The 17,952-nt window shown below is 32.7% G+C and overlaps 2 pseudogenes; both read right to left on the reverse strand.

Annotated features, from left to right (window-relative positions):
* Window positions 1-9,535: 9,535 nt before the first annotated feature.
* LOC120200057 lies at window positions 9,536-10,548 on the reverse strand (annotated as a pseudogene).
* A 746-nt stretch (window positions 10,549-11,294) lies between these two features.
* On the reverse strand, window positions 11,295-12,936 carry LOC120200021 (annotated as a pseudogene).
* Window positions 12,937-17,952: the final 5,016 nt, after the last annotated feature.

Raw genomic sequence — 17,952 nt, forward strand, 5'->3', positions numbered from 1 at the left:
AATTCTTACCTATCTACCTACCTAACTTATTATAGATTAATTGGACGTTCTTTTCTGAAAATGTATACACAATTCATTTAGGGTAAAGAATGCAAATGGTACTCCGACTATAGGGTAATGTTTTATTAAGTTCATCGACTATTTAAGTTACAAAACCGTCCTTCGACTATAGAGTGTTATTTTGTTGAGTCCCTCGACTATTAAAAGTTATAAAATGGTCTCTCGACTGTTCGTTATGTTCTCAAACTCGTATTTTTCCGTTCAAAATATACGATATTATGAGTTGAACGTTAACTTGTTGACTATGTTATGATAAAATTTGATCCTAAAATCTCAAACGACTATCATATCTCAATCATGTTAACATTCAGCTTAAACAACTGCCAACTTTATAACAAAAAATGATGAATCTGGAACATAATAAATAGTCGGGTGACCATTTTGTAACTTTTAATAGTCGAGGAGCTCGACAAAGCAAGACTCCACAATCAAAGGATCATTTTATAACTTTTAATAGTCGAGGGACTTAATAAAGTAATACCCTATAGTCGGAGGACCATTTGCATTTTTTAGCCATTCATTCGAAACTAAAGGGTCAATTTGATAGATTGTAATTGGTTTTCAGAAAAATAATTTATATAAAATAGAATACCTGAAAATTGTTTTACGTAAAATGAATTACCTAAAACTGTTTTAGTTAAAATGAATTACATTTTTTTGAGAAATAGTTTTCGAAAACTATTTTACAGTGTATATTGTGTAAATCATTTTCACTAATAGTTTAATACACTATAGTTAATTTTATAGAAAATGATTTACATAAAATGAATAAAGTTTGGTTCAGTTAATATTTTCAAAACAATTGATTCAATTGACGATTAAAGAAAAAAGTTTGATTTATTTGGTTAATGTTAATTCAATTCAATAGGTGATTGAATTAACCATTTGAATACCCTTAATTTTAATTATTAGTATTTTATTAACATAATACTAAATTATTATATAAATATTAAATATAAATATTACTCATTATTAATTTAATAATATATATTTATAAAAAATAGATAATTTGAATTATAGTAATAATATATTATATATTATTAAATTAAAAATATAATATCATATATTATTATAATATATCTTAGTATATTAATATAATATTAAAAATATAATAGTATTAAAATTATATTATATGTATATTAAATATTTCAATAATTAATATTTTTATTAAAATGATATTAAAATATCAATGCAATATTAAATACATAAAATAATATTTTTTTTGAGTGTTTGTACTCTGAAGAGAAAAGTTAGAAAAATATTTTACGGAAAATCAGATGGTAAAACAATTTATAGAAAAATACAATGGATGAATTAAATAGGAAAAATCAATTACAACTATCAAACACTGAAAAATATTTTTCGAAAAATATTTTCAGTTATCAAACAGGAAAACGAGGAAAACATTTTCCAGTTGTCAAACACACTCTAATATTTTTTTACTTCGTTAATAGACAAATCTTGTAAGCTAAGTATTTGAAGGACAGAGTTAAGATAAAAATTTAAGGAGATACATATAAATAAATTAATGATCAGAGTTTAATTGTTAAGATATCAATTTAAAATTAGAATGGAGGGGTTATGATCTAATTTGTTTAGTTTTAAAATTGAAAGGACCTAAAAATATTTAAACTAACAAAATAGTAGTCAAGGATTAATTTGCTTAGTTTCAAAATTAAGAAGGGTCTAAAAAAGTAAAAAGTAATTATACCCCAAAAATGAGAGTAATATAAAATTCACCTAGCTTTAAAATTAGGGTAAATTTTGCATCTAGTACCTAAACTATTTATTTTGGTCTATTTTAGTATCTAAACTTTCAATTTTTTCAAAACTATGTCTAAAGTTTAGTTTTTATTTCATTTCAGTACCTAAACTATAAAAATATCTTCAAAATCATACATAAAGTTTAGTTTTTGTTTCATTTTACTACCCACCATTGAAAACTTTAAGCGATTAGTACCTAAAATATCAGTTTTGGTCCGATTTAGCACTTAAAACTTTCAAAAAAATCAAAAATTAATGTTAACTTTTGAACAGAGGTACTAAAATGAAACAAAAATTAAGTTTTATGTATGATTTTGAAAAAAATGAAAGTTTTGGTACTAAAATGGACCAAAATTGATAATTTAAGTACTAAACATGAAATTTACCCTTAAAATTTAGGGAGCAAAACTTAATTTATCTAACATTAAAATTAAGAGGGTCTAACAATAATTTAACCTTAAAAATAATGTCGGCAAATTTGGTCGGAGCTTTGAATTTTTCACTTGCCAAAGTTGTTAAACGTTTTGCATTTCCATGAAGGTTCCTTCTCATTTCCATTCTAAAAATTATAACAAAATCCACTGTAAATTTTCATTTTTAAAATTTAATTTTTACCAAACAAATCATGTTGTACACTTTTTTGGTCGGAATAATTAAAATTCAGATAAAACTAAAATTATTGTATATAAATAAACTTGAAGCAGCACGAATTGTTCTCTCCAAAACATTAATTAAGACGTGAGTCGTTTTCATATGATGTAATTGAAAATGCTAGAAATAAATAAATTAATATATAATCATTCTCGTCGTTTTCATTATATGTGTTTATATTGACATTAACTAAGACTCTCTAAATCGTTTAAGTACTAATCAACCATTTAGTGACAGATCTAAAAATATTTTTTAAGATAAACATATATTTATTAATAACAAAATTTTTTTGTAAGGGACGAGTTTTCTTTAAATTAATCATTGACATCCGGTCTATTGACTGACTAATCCAGATCGGGTACTGCAGAGACAATGTCGACCCTTCTAACCCAATTTACTTTATTCACAAACGACATGATTTAAACATCTAAGATTATTTAAAAAATACATTTCAAGCGTGAGGAGGGATCACTGGAAAAAGTGGGTGTGGGTGTGGGTGTAGGTGAATGATAGCGTGAAGCCATTATCTACAAAGTTTTATAGGTAAATTAATCATTCATTGTTTAACTATCTTCTCACTTCTATTTTGGTGTTAAAGTTTAAAAATTTTAATTTAACTATTCAATTTTTAAATTTTTCCTATTTTAATCACTCTAATTTATTTTATTAGTATTTTTTGTGGCATGACATTTTTTATTAATTTATTAATATATAATTAAAAATAAAAAAATTAAATTTGAAAGTTAGGATATTAAATTAGGAATAATTTAAAAGTTAAGTAATTAAATTAAAAAAATTAAACTTTAGTGACCAAAATAGGAGTAAGAAGATAGTTGAATGATGAATGATGCAATTTACCCATAAAAAAGCGTCATGTGCAAATCACCCGTTAAGTTTTTAATGGCAAGGTTAGGTATCAAAACGAAACAAAAACTAAATGTTAGGTATGCTTTTAGAAAAATTAAAAGTTTAGATACTAAAACAGATAAAAACAAATAGTTTAGATATTAAATGCGTAATTTACCCTTAAATTAAATGCTCAAACGAGAGCCGAATGTCATGTGTTTCACATTGGCAGCCTCTCAACACATTAAAAGAAAGAGGGGCCACTCCGAAAATGATTAGAGTCAAACAAACGAGTACGTTTTGGCTAAGATCGAGAGATTGGATGCTATTGAATTAAATGCGTAATTTACCCTTAAATTAAATGCTCAAACGAGAGCCGAATGTCATGTGTTTCACATTGGCAGCCTCTCAACACATTAAAAGAAAGAGGGGCCACTCCGAAAATGATTAGAGTCAAACAAAACGAGTACGTTTTGGCTAAGATCGAGAGATTGGATGCTATTGACACATCCGATAATTCACATGCATCCACGTGTTTATCTCACACACTACAAGGAAATAGATGTTATTCTAATCCCTTTTAAATAATTGAGGCATGCATTTCGTGCAGAGGCATTTAATTTAATTTAATTTTTCTTCAATTAAGTAATTGTTAATTAACTATGATTTTTCATTAGAAAATCAGTTTGTTAGAGTTAACGCTGCTGCCCTTTAAACTAATACAAGATTTGACTTCTTTTTTTCCGTTTGTTTAACAAATGATTATGAAAGTAAAAGCCGTGGAAGTGAAGATTAGCTCCATCTTTGGCTAACATACTTGAAAGATCCTTTCTATTCTTTTGCTGCGTTTCGATTTTTAAGATTTTGTATTGATTAATCTGAACCAATTCGTACCGCACGCCTAAATAAGGACGGACGTAAAATTTTATGTTATGATGTACGAACATAAAAAATTATATTAAAACGTAAGGGGTGCAAGATTGTCAACTCGTTTTTTATATTAATATATGAATCGGATTGATACATTTAATAATATAGAAATTAATTTAAAACAAGTCATGTAATGGAAGCCTTTGACAAATACTTCCTCTTTCAAATTTATTCTTATTTACATGTTACATGTGATAATCTTTTCGTATAAATTAAAAACTGTCAATATTTATCAGAGCTAGAAAATTGAAAGCGACAATGAGAACACGTACGGAAAAGAGAGACTGAAAAGGTGGGGCCTAAAACCATACATAATTTTCAACAGAATGAATCCACATTCCACAATGCACCGGCCAGATGAACTAGTTGATAGTAAACTGAACAATACTCAACTCGTGTTCGATAAAAAAATATGTTGCTCGACTAGTTGCTCATTAAATTGATTAAAATTTTACTTGACTTATGCTCATTAATCAAATTTGTTACAAATTTATTACTTGACTCGTTGCTCGTTAAGTTTATTGCTCGCTTAGTTGCTCGTTAAGTTCACCGAAAATTTTATTTTATTTTTCACTATAAGTAAAATCTATTAATAATATATAAAACTTAATATAAACATAAATTAATAGATTTAACAATTTTTTTTGAAAGTGTACAAATTCAAAATCCAAATACCAAAATAACAATACATAAATACATTAAAATAATAATTAAGGTTTGAATTTTGGATGTAATAAAATAATAATTAATAATATATTATTTTTAATTATTTATTAGAAAATTAATAGATTAGTAATTTATCATCTTTTTTATTATCTATTACTAAACTAGTAATTTTTTGAATGAAATAATTTTTCAATATAACTATTAAAAGTTTCTAAAAAAATTAACGAGTCGTTCATGAGCTTATCGAGTCAAGTTGGATTTCTCTCGATTTAGCTCGTTAAGATCTTGAGTCAAGCTCGAGTTCGAGTCCATTCAACCCGAATTGAGTTTTGACCGAATTGAATTCGAACTATTCACGAGTTACTCAACTCATTAAGCACCTCTACTCACAATGAATCGACTACGCCTATTTAATTAAGCTTTTACAAACACAAAGTAAACTTTAAATATCAAAAGAAAAGTTGATTTTAAAATATCAAATAAAAGAGCCACATCAGCAACACCATGTTGACACTTAAAATGCAAATTATCAAAATGGAAAATAGATTTACTCCCCAAGGTTCATCTGATAACTCGTACAAAGGATTAACCTAACACATCCAACATACCAGATGCTTGACATGAAACACTTAACGGAAAAAACTGGCCTTAACATGGACAAAACACTCAAGGAGAAGGGCATCAAATTTTAGATGGTTAGTATTTCATACTTTCGAACACATCCGACAAAAAATGGAGCAAAATTATCAGCCATCGAGCCACCTAGCTGCTCTGTACAACATATGAACAGCAAAAAATATTGACCCACCTACATGTTCTATATCGAGTCAACAACCTGGTCTGACAGGCATATTAACAACAAAAAAAGGTTACCTTACTTTTGTAATCAGTTCCCTCTATTACCCTTTTGAGATTCTTTGGCCGTCATATTCTTCCATTTATCTTTAAGGTCAGCCGGAATACGAGTTGAGTGGAAAACGGAATGACCCTGCTCCAGAATTTTCCTCCAAGGGATGTTTTTTGTTTGCTTTACTTGCAACCGTAGGCACTAACTCCTGAAATCGAGAGAAAATGAGTTCTTGAATTCTTGCAGAATTGTCCATTCAATAAGTGTAGACAAGAAACAAGCATGCCTAAACACTAGCGAAAAGTGCAACCTAGCAATAACACCAATGGCAGGGCAAGCAGGAAACTTTTTGTTAGCATAACCACTACTAAGAAAACCATTCATGTGCATATGTGCGTGCCTGAAGCTGACAAATTAAATATTTTCCATTTAATGGGGCCTTTCTCAGGATCATGAACTGAGGGGAGACATCCTTTTAACGGGTTAGCAGAGGATGCAGGGAAGCTTTTACAAAATATCATAAAATTTAAAAAAAAAATGGGGGGGGGGGGGAACAGGAATGCATGTTAAAAAATGAAAGTTATATTTCAAATGTAATGAAAAATGAAGGACATGGGAAATAGCATAAATCAAGTTGAACCTATTCCAAAGTTAATACATGTTGGCAAATATAGAATTTGAAAAGGGAGGAATGAAGTGTTCATAAGTTTATACGTTTAGCATCTCTTCCTCTTCCTCTTCCTCTTCCACTGTCCAGTTTAGTCTCTTACGCTTTCCAGCATTCACCACAATCGGGACCATTCTGCAACTTAGAATAAAGTAACATCACAGTAATGGTATGTAACAAAAAAAAAGTAACATCACAGTAATGGTATGTAACAAAAAAAAAAGTAATATCACAGTAATGGCATGTAACAAAAAACCAAGGCCCTAACTATGATACATGCAATGCCAAGACGGATCTCTTTTGAATGTTCCCTTGCTTAAGCAAAATGTAAAACCATGACTAACTTACGGTAGGTTTGGCTGATTTTTGGAATTCCACTGAGATTTTTGTTGTTGCACTGTTTCCATCTTGGTTCGTATCCATATTCTTTAAACCGGATCTTTTATCTGTTTGTCTGTCGAGCTTTTCACCCGATACAAGATTCTCAGTAACTAAATCAGGTGATAAAAACTCAAAACTTTCAACTGAAGGCACCTCCGACACCATGCAAATTCCAAATGGATTTCGGTGCTCTGGCTCTTCCTTGTCCCTCTCCCCTTGGTTCTCTTCCAAGGAACCTACAATGTCAGAAATTTCTTTCCCCAATACATGATGCGTGTCTTTCATAGTTCCTACATGACTTGAACTGGATGGTCGTATTTGCTGCTGGTCCTCATCAATTGCATCATCTTTTCTACCAGAATATTTTTGGATATCCTCTACCACCCATTCTCCTTTCCCGGCATTGTCAAACCCATCAGAGCTAAAGATGCTTCCCTCATCACATTTTGCTCATTCCCACGATCACCAGTACTCACTTCCCCTGCCAGTGTTGATTCAGAAGCTCCTTTCATGTTCTACCGTTCCTTTTCAAAGATGTAAAGTTGAAGTACCCCTCAGCCAACATAAGTTTCATTCTCAACTCTTTGAACCTGGTCATTTCTTGCTTGTACAAACAATAAGGGCAGTAGAATTTACCCATATCATCAAGTTCGGGTTTCCAAGTCATGTTTCCAAGTCATGCACGCCTCATGAAAAGCAAGTGGGCAGCCATTTTCGCTGCAGAACAAAACCTTACCACTTCTGCTTTTGCATTCAATAAAATACTCTCCTTTTAACCAATCAACAACAATGCAGCCTTCAGGATGGTTTCCCCTTGTACATCTATCCACCATCACGGTATCATCATCCTTCTCCTCCTCATCAACTTTCACATGGACATCATCCCCACCATTGTTATTGTTATCATTATTATCGAGACTGGAGCCAATATCCTTAGATGCTCCACTATTCTCACCATCCACAAGGTATTCTCCATCAGCTTCATCCTATGCCAAAAGTTCACCATACCAAATTAGCATAAACGAATACAACAGCCTGACATTCAGCAACGTATAACATTTAGTTTCACATCTCAGACTTCGACAAAACGTGAAAAATGCTTCAATCTCTTAAGAAAGTCACAAAGCACGTTCCTGGAATTCTCAATTTTCTAGAAAAACAAAAGGAGTTCGTTGTACTAAATTTCTTATCATCTCTAGAGCTTAAAATATAGGTGGCTGCTATACTCTTTAAATCCTCTTGCACAATGTAAAATTAAAAGGCTATATATATGAGATTAACACTTGAAGTAGAAAATCAAATATAGCATGGAACTGCGAGACAGAGCAGATAACACAAAGCGAGCCATAACTCAAGTTCTCATGACTCGAGTAGAACAAACGTTAAGTGTTTTTTAGGGTTTCAAAGATTACCTTTCCTAATTACATGGCCTGTAAACTTGAAGGCAATGAATAGAGGGATTGGGTGAGGTATCGGGAAAGGAGAAAACGGAGGCTTGTTTTGAATGAGACGATGAGGGTTTTGATTCGGAATATAAACGGTTTTTTCTTCTGTTCTTTTCTATTTTTATAGTTTAACAAACAAACAAACAACAAAACCCAATTCCTATATGTATGGGGTAAGGGGAGGTAGGGTAGTAGGCTGCCCCCAACGTCAGGTTGAGAATAACTTCCGTAAAAGACCTCCGGCAGTCAGAAAATTAAAAATATAGATAAAATGCAATGCATGTATAAATAATTACATAAATACATAGCTAAACAGTATTCATATGCAGTCATTAATATCATATGTGCTTCTGTAATGTGGAGTAATCCCTGCAAAATAATCCCTGCGAAAGAATCTCTGCATATAGACAGAAACATAAGACCGGCTAAATTTAACAGAGGAAACATGACGAGAATGATACACAAAAGACAATTATAGCAAGCCCAGTTCTAATCTTTCATAAATACCAATAACATAAAAGTATAAAAAGTAAAAGTCATGGAAATTACTACAAATGCATTTAAAAGAAGACAAAGATGATACACCCTATAGATGTGACCCACACTACTCGACTACCCTAATTTTATAGTTTAAGAAAGTTTTTTTTAAAAGGCATGTTGTCTTGCCCACAAAGAAACGAAAACGGTGTCGCTTGGCATTATTTTCTTCATGGGAATACATTAACGGTGAACTACGTATTTAATACCTAAATTATTAATTTTGATATATTTTAATATATAAATTTTTTATTTTTCAAAAATTAAACTATATCTAATATTTAGTTTTATTTCATTTTAATACCCATCTTAAAAACTTAACATGTTTAGTAAACTATTAATTTTAATTCAGTTTAGTACTTAAATTAAAAAAAAAAACAAAAATTAACATTAAATTTTGAACATGAATACAGAGATCAAACAAAAACCTAACTATAAATATGATTTTAGTACTTCTAATCAAACGTCTATTATTTACAATTTATTTTTTATGTTCTTTCTTTATAATGAATATTTTTTTGTATGTTTGCATTTATAATTATTTCCTCCACGCATAACTCATTATTGCAGTGCTCTTCTTAGTAGCCCACACAAGTACTTCATTAAGACGAGCAGAATACTTCAATATAAATATACGAACGATATACACTTGACCCTCAAACATTTATTATCCATCTTTTGTTCGATTAAAAAGAACAGACATGGTTGCTTCAACCTCAAGAAACATTATACGCAGTTTATTTATGTGCGAGAGAAGAAAATACATGAAGGGAACAAACGGTACCTACACAACATATCGTGTGTTGTGCAACTGCAGTTTTCAGTGGACATGGATGTCCACGCTAATAGTTCGTCCGAGGCAAGTACTCTCTGTAGCAAGTTTCTGTGCCGAAAGCTTTTATTCACTGATGTGTATGTGATGACATTTGGACTACAACTCCCACGTGCTTTCTCCATCTCCCCGAAAAATTCCATTGCCTTCTCTGTACTCCCATACTTACACATACACTCAAGAAGCACGGAATACTTCACAGAATTCGGAGAAAACCCTTGCCCCCTCATTGCCAGAAACAACTCACAAGCATCCTCCAATCGACCAGCATTACAGAACCCTTTGATCATCACAAAATATGTAATCATTTCAGGGCAAAGATCACTCAAACCAAACTCTTTCATCAATTTATCAGCCGTATCCATATCCCCTTTCTCGAAAAACAGCCTGATAACCAAATTGTAAACAGTAGTATCTGGAAGTAAATTAAACTCGAGCATTTTCCTCAGTACCAACAAAGCCTCATCTGCAATCATAGCTTCTTTACACATATTCAAAACCACCTTAAACATTTTAACATTAACCAAACACTTTTCCACCTTGTAAGCTTCAATAACATCCAAAAGAAGACATGGGTTTTGCTTAATCTTAAAAAATTCGCAAGCTTTGCTATACATAAAAGTGCTATACCTATAATTTGATTGAAGACCTGCCCATATAAAGAACCTCAGACACATTTGAGATATACCAAAGGAGCACCTTTTTAACACCTCGCAGACACAGTTTGGGTCCAATTTGGCATCGACTGAAGCTAGTGTTTTCTCCACGTTGCTTTGTTTTTTTTCTCTAAAATGGTCAATAAATTTTCAGCAGAACTGGCCGAGATGAATCGAAAAGTGAAAACTTTGGACTGTTTAGGGTAATTTGCGAGTGAAATCAATCGGAAGAGTGAAGCAATTGACATTGTTTTGGGGGGAAATTTAGGGTTATTTTTTTTTTGCAACAGAATGTTGGTTAAACCCTTAAGCTGGAACAAACAAACAAGGCAACGTAAGCACCAGAAATTAAATCTATAATAAATTAATCATAACCATTAAATTTATCAATCAAGGAATAATTATATAGCTGACATCAGTATTAAAAGTCAAAAATCTTTCCATCAATATGAAGATAGAAATATGGACTCTTCCCCTCTATCCCCTTCGCTCACCCCTCTTCTACCACCTAATAGACAAAAAAAGCATTGATATCAATTAACGATCATCAGTACCAAAGTTATAGTTTGGTGAGGGTAGACACGTGCCCACCCAAAAATCTAAGTTTTCTTATCAGTTATTAATTCTATCAGTTGTCCACCTTAAAATTTTATTTATATCAATTCCATTAAATTATGAACATTGGGTGACCACCCTAAAATTGTACACTCGTCTAATCCCCATGAAATATAGGCAGATAAACAAGTTATTTGGAATAAATTAACATAGATCTCCATGGATGATCTTTTATGCAGGGACGAAAATACCCTTTGTTTCGAGGTCACTGTCCTCTTAATTTTTATTATTAAAAATATATATAAGAAAATATTAAATTAAGATTTTAAATTTTAGTTTACCTCATTTTCTATGATTCTGACTCCATCCCTACTTTGAATCAAACGTCTAATTAAAGATAATTGTGTTCAAGCACGCTCGAATATTGGAACTTTAAAGGAAAACCCAGAGAAAAGAAAAAAGGAGAGCTATCCCTTGTATATTGGAAGTGAAATTTGATACGCAACATGTGCTTTTTAAAAGCTTTGGTTGAATTAACACTTTACACTTAAGACTCAATTAGCCTCACTAATTATTAATTTAACACCAAAAATTAATTGAACATGTCTTAAGACCTAGAAATCTTTGAACAAGGGCATTTTGACCGAAATGTCCTTTGGAGCTTGGTGGTAATTACGATCGAGGACGAAGTGCATCAAACGGTCTACGAGGGATGGGGGCAGATGAGACCCAAGGATTGATTGGGACGTGGTGCCTGTGGTGTTGGGATTGGACTAGTTGGTGATGAGACCGTGGATAAACGGTGGATGATGCGTTTGATGGGACGCCCACCCTCTCACATGATGGGCACATGGTAAGCGCGGTAGGTGAGTTCATTTGCATGTAGAACTGTGGGGAAAGTTTCAGTGCTCTCAGCTCCTGTACTTGTTTCTGCAACTGCCTGTTCTCCTCCGTCAGATTCTCACAGCATCTCTTCAGGAACTGGAAGTCAACTTCAGTTTGCTTAAGCTTAGTCCTGCGAAAGGAAAACCAAAAGAAATTTCAGTAACAATATATATGTTTAAAGATCTCTATTAAGTTTAGATTCGAGTAGAACTACAAGAATAAATTATACATTTAGTATATAAATTATTATTATTATTTTTATATATTTTAATATTTAAATTTTTAATATTATGTAAAATTATATAAAATTTAATTTTTATTTTATTTAATTTTATTTTATTTTAGTATATCGTTCAAGATTTAAAGTTAAATGTTAAAAAAAATTAAAAATTTAAATTAAAAATTTAAACAGTAAAACATATCAAAAACTTATATTTTAAATACTAAACAGGGTACTAATCACTTAGTTTACCATGAACTAAATTTAATTACCTTGCCCTTCTGTTTTGGAACCAAACTTCGACTTGTCTAGGTCGTAAACCCAGCTGCTTTGCCAAAGCCAACTTTTGCTTCTGCAAAAGACATATTCATTGACATCAATATGTATTTTCTTTTTCCCTTTCTCGGGAACAAACGGAAACTTTATCGGAAATCAAATCTACTTACTGGGTTGAGAGTGTTGTGTTCTTTAAAGCATTCTTCGAGAATCGCTGACTGGCCCTTAGAAAGCCTAAGTTTCTTCCTCGAAGTGTCACCGTCTTCTTCGTCACTGATACCATGAGAGGAAGCTCTTTCGAGCTCGAGCTCGCCGCCGCCTTGTTCCCGTCTCTTTCGCTCCTTTTCCCGCTCACACTACTCGAAATCGTGCTATTTGGCGACGAAACACCAGCTTCTTCTTCGCAATCGGCCGTCGAAGGCAGCCTATTCACGTCGATTCCTCTGAGAAACGATCTAGTAGTACTCTCGACCGGCGAAGATTCCGGGATAGAATCTGCATGCGAAACCCAAACTTTTGATTAAATTTAAGAAATGAAAACAAATTAAAGAAATGTAAAGCTGAGAAGAGAAAAAGAAATACCAGAAGCAGAAGATAGAACGATAGATGGACTAAGATATAGCTGACGATGGTTTTTGAGGGAAGCTCAAGCTTAGACTTAAACCCAGATCTTGCTGATCTTTTCCCATTATTTTCTCGTTGGCCAAACAGATATATTCTTCTTGAGAACTAATGGGTGGGCATGTATGGGAAGGGGAATATGGGGTTTATATATAAAGGTTCACGTGAGAGGAAAGGAGATGGGGAAGGGAAAAGGCATGAGTGACAAAACTTGAACTCACCCTTATCTCACATGGACCAACATGTCTTGCGTTGGGCTAAATTACACATTTTAATTTTACCTTTCTAACACCGTTTGATCCCTCATTCTTCACACCAAAATCATCTTCTCCTCTCTTATATAACTCAAATTCTCCAATTATTTGAGTTTTAAATTTGTTATTAGTGGTAAGAAATTTATTTTTATGTTATTATTTTTTTTAAATAGTTATTATTTTTTATATTAATATATTTATGTAAATATTATTTTTTATTAAAATAATATTTATATAATTATTATTTATTTAGAATTATTAATTTTTTTTGCTAATTATATTGTTTTGTCTATAGTTATAATGGAAAACGAAATGCTGTTGCGATTGGATATTGATCATATCTCCAGACATTTTAGCGATATGGTAATATTTTTTATAATTAATGTTAATATTTAAATTTATTTTTATTTTAAAGTTATTATGAATTTATATTAATTTTTATTTTTTATAATATATATTATTTAGGATGCTGATCGTATTTTAGAAACTTTTATTAAAAAAATCCACGTATACCGACACCGAAACGTATTTTGCCATATTTTGCTTCTGCTGGGTTCGGGTATATTGCAACAATTATAGGCGGTTGCAAACTCGAACCTGTCCTAATTTCTGCACTGATTGAGAGGTGGAGGCCCGAGACACACACTTTTCACCTTCCATGTAGAGAGGCAACAATTACATTGGAGGATGTCTCTATGCATCTGGGGCTTCCCGTCGACGGAAATATGATGTGTGGTATGGCGGATGGTGATTGGCAATCAATGTACATTGATTATCTTGGAGCTGCTCCGCCAGAGTTTAATGGAGGTAGAATAGCTTTATCTTGGTTGAAAGCTAATTTTGAGGTTTTAAATGAAAATGCTTCAGAGGATCAAGCAAAGGCATGTGCTCGGGCATATATTCTACGAATAATTGGAGGAATATTGATGCCCGACAAATCTCGCAACCAGGTGCATTGTATGTGGTTGTGGCATCTGATCGATTTTGATGAAGCTGGAAGATATAGTTGGGGTGCTGCAGTTTTGGCATTTCTCTTTAGAGAAATGTGTTGGGCGACGAATTATAAGAAAACTGCTATCGGTGGATGTCTTCTGCTTCTACAATCATGGGCGTGGTTCCGCATGCCTTTCTTATGCCCGATCGTGAATGAACCATACGTATTCCCCTTATTGTTGAGGTAATTTTCGAACTAAATTTTGATTTAAATATTTTCAATTAAATAGGGTGATATTTAGTTTATATTATATTTTCATAGGTGGTCGATGAAAAGAAAGGACCATAAAAGTATACCTACTGGGTTAGAGGAAATTCGTTTACTTATTGATACGAAAGCTGGGTCTGAGGTATGTTTTTAAATTTGTTTAATTATTAATATTTTAATTTAAAATGTTAGATATAATTAGAATATTTTATTTATTTGAATTGTATAATTATATTTCAGTTTCAGTTGATACCTTATGCGAGCGATGAAGTGAAAGCTTGCATCCCACCCCACCTTAGTGGGTCATTAGAGGTATGGATATCGGTTATACCTCTTATATGTTATGCTATTATTGAGTGGCATCCAGTTGATCGCGTGCTCCGTCAGTATGGTTGTACGCAATATATTCCTGGAGCTCCTAGAAATTTAGACGACGTGCATAACATAGATAGACGGGGAAAGAAAGATGTTAACTGGGTGGTGAGACACAGAGATTGGATTGCGCTTTGGGAGAACCGATATACACTGTTGGCCCCTCGACAATATTACGCTGAAACTGGTCATACGCTGTAAACCAATTGTCCAAATTGATGGTACTTTCTTGTATGGGAAATACAAGCAAGTTTTATTATTGGCTGTGGTCCAAGATGGAAACCGCAATATTCTTCCTGTTGCGTTTGCCCTCGTTCAAGGAGAAGACACTGAGTCTTGGGCTTTTTTCCTTAAAAATTTACGTTTACATGTTGTCACCAGGGAACGACTATGCATTATTTCAGACCGAGGAGCCGGGATAAAAGCAGCAATGGACTCTTTGGGTACAATGTATAGACCTCCACATGTTCAACATCGTTATTGTGTCCGTCATATTGCTGCAAACTATTACGGAAAATACAAGAAGAATGATGAACGTCAGTTAGTCGTGCAGATGGGTATGTTACTTTTTCCCAATTTTTCTATCAATTTCTTATTACTTATTTATACTTCATATTAACTATTACATATTCCTAATGGCTTAGGTTACGAACTCTTACCTCAAAGGTTTGAGTCGATGCTACAAGAGCTGTTTGGCAAAAATAAGAAGGGGTGCGAGTACATTATGGACATCAACAAATAAATATGGACAAATGCATATGACGGGGGGTATCGCTATGGTCATATGACAACAAACTTGGCTGAAGCAATAAATTCAACCTTAAAGGGGGCGCGTCATTTACCAGTCACGGCGTTGGTCAAAACGACTTATTTTCGTTTGGGTCAACTCTTTGCAAAACTCGGTGGACAAGCTCTTACTTGGATGCAAAACGGACATATTTACCACCCGAGACTAGTAGCCGATTTACAGAAAAAAGTGGCTGCATCAAATGGGATGTTAGTTACAAATTTTTCTCGCACCCGTGAATTGTTTCGTGTAACCGAAATGCCACGTCCGCTGCAAGGGATTGAAGCTAACTCTTTCAGAGTTAATCTGCAAGAGATGTGGTGCGATTGTGGTTTCTTTCAAGCACTCAAATATCCATGCTCTCATGTCATTGATGCTTGCTCACATTCGCATTTGGACTACAAAAATTATGTTGATCCCGTATACCAACTTTCACAAGTATTCAAGGTATATGAATTTGAGTTTCCGCCCATAGGAAACGAAAGAGACCCAAATGAGATTCAAACTTGGCTTACAATTGTACCAGATCCATTGCTATTGAGGGACTCGGGTCGTCCAAAATCTACTAGAATAAATTGTGATATGGATATTCGGGAGAAGTCAACAGAACAAAAACGATGTGGACATTGTAGAAACATCGGGCACAATAGAAAAAAATGTCCAGCTCTGTTATCATCATATAACCGTTAACTCTTATGTAATTAATATTGTATTTAAATGAATGTTTTTATTTTTAATAATTTAATGTTATTGCATTTATATAATTTGTCAATGTATGTACACCTAAATAATTTTTTTAACTTTTAAATACATAAATATATTAATATATTTATTTAATATAATAATTAATATTATTAGTTATAATTTTTTTTAAAATATATAATAATTCCACCTTCTAAGTAGAGAAAAATATTAAATTAAACAAATTAAAAGTTATTAAAAAATTATGTATACGATGACACATTTCATGTTCTGATTGGAGGATTAAATTTATTAAATTAAATTTTCAATAAGACTAATTTTATAAAATATGTAAGTCTTGAAGATTAAATATGTAATTATACTAATTTATTAACTTATGTATCAATATTTTCGTTAAATATTGATATGAGATGACTAGATTGATAACATTTAAATAATTAACTGATAAAATTAATAGATCGATAATCAAAATAAAAAATACTCGAAACTTGATAATTCTTACATTATAATCGAAACATTTTACATAATATATTATTAATTTATAATAATAATAAAAATAAACTATTTATTATAAAACAAAATACGTGTTTGCTGAGTTGGCAAAGGCGCGTCCCCGTGGACGCGCCTTCCACACGTGGCATCCAACTCAGCGAAAAACACGGGTAAAGTACGCCCCCGGGGACGCGCCTTTGCCAACTCAACAGAAAGGGTGCTATTTCTGAAAATATTGATCAAACGGTGTCAGAAAAGTAAAATTAAAAGCATAATTTAGCCCTTGCGTTGGGAACACGTGCTCTTTGGCCCCCACTATCCCTTGCTTTCTTTCTTACCCACACGGTCGTGCGTGTCACATTGTCCCACCACGCCCCGACAAGACACGCAGTCACAATCAATTTGAACCTTCGTCCTTTAATTCGCGGCCACGCCCCTTGTACTCTCCGTGCATCCCACGTCCCTTCACTCGCCCAATAATTTTCCTTGAGAACATTATTTTTTAGCCTACATGAATCTCAGTCGACAAATCTCAATCTCCCGGGTATTCATGCAACTTGGTCCGAAACCAGCAGTATTGCACAATAACCGATGAGGAATCACATGAATGCCCTTCTGACTAAAAAAGGCCTTAATCAAATAAGTTAATCATTATTGTAATTGACTGACTAAAGAGAACCTGAAGGGGGCCCTTTTGCCCGTCACATTTTCGAAAGACCCTTTGAAGAGAGGCCCATGTGATTGTCACGTGAAGAAGACCCCTCCTTAAGCTTGTTTCTATCTCAATCAAACAATGTTGTTGTCAATCGTCATCGTCTTTCTTTCTTCTTATTCTTCTTTTTTTTCCTTACATTTTTCGTTCAAATGTTTTGTTTGTGTCGTAACCGTCTTTCGGTTAGGCCCCGGAATTGGGCTTCGACTTAGGAAAATGGATTGGAGTCGCCACCGATCATTTATTTAAAAATAAATGGGTTGATCGGATACCCTATTTCTTACCTGATCTGCGTCTTACCAGAAATATGTCGGGCTCGGGAGTCGGTTACGGTCAAGGAAGGATTAGCACCCTTGAACCCCCCTTTCGGTACTACGTACTTTCCAGTTGTCTTAATTAAGAAAAATAACAAGTTAAATTAAAAGGTAAAGTTTCGACCCCAATTACTTACCCTTTATTAATTTGAAAATATCCTTAAAAAATCAAGAAATGTGTTAGATAAACAAGGTAAATAAAACAAATAAGGTAAAAGGGAAAAATAAAATAAATAAAATAAATAAATAAGATAAAGGAAAAAAATAGTAAAGTAATAA

The sequence above is a fragment of the Hibiscus syriacus genome, unplaced genomic scaffold (genome assembly GCF_006381635.1).
Source record: "Hibiscus syriacus cultivar Baekdansim isolate YM2019G1 unplaced genomic scaffold, ASM638163v2 tig00005929_pilon, whole genome shotgun sequence".
NCBI classification, from domain to species: domain Eukaryota; kingdom Viridiplantae; phylum Streptophyta; class Magnoliopsida; order Malvales; family Malvaceae; genus Hibiscus; species Hibiscus syriacus.